Below are 318 nucleotides of genomic sequence, written 5' to 3' on the forward strand. Positions count from 1 at the left end.
GGGCTGACAGGGTGGCGCCCGGGCTCCAGGGCCAGGCCCACTGCTGGGTGGGCGCAGTGGTATCGCCCCCGGGCACAGTGCTAACAATCCCAATTCGTAGACTCTCTAAAAGCCACACCAGCACAATAAATACGCCAACAGCCAGGCTTGTCAGTGGGCCACGCCGTGTTTACATTAGGGTCACGCCCGAGTCGGGCAGATGGCGGATCGGTAAGGGGTCAGGTGAGAACCAAGGTGCATGGAGAAGAGCTGGCAGACGGAGGCCCCAGGAGCGTGGCGGTCCTCAGGCGTGGTCCTCAGGCCACAGCGCTCGGCGTG

This window comes from Myotis davidii, unplaced genomic scaffold, assembly GCF_000327345.1.
Source record: "Myotis davidii unplaced genomic scaffold, ASM32734v1 scaffold693, whole genome shotgun sequence".
Lineage (NCBI taxonomy): Eukaryota > Metazoa > Chordata > Mammalia > Chiroptera > Vespertilionidae > Myotis > Myotis davidii.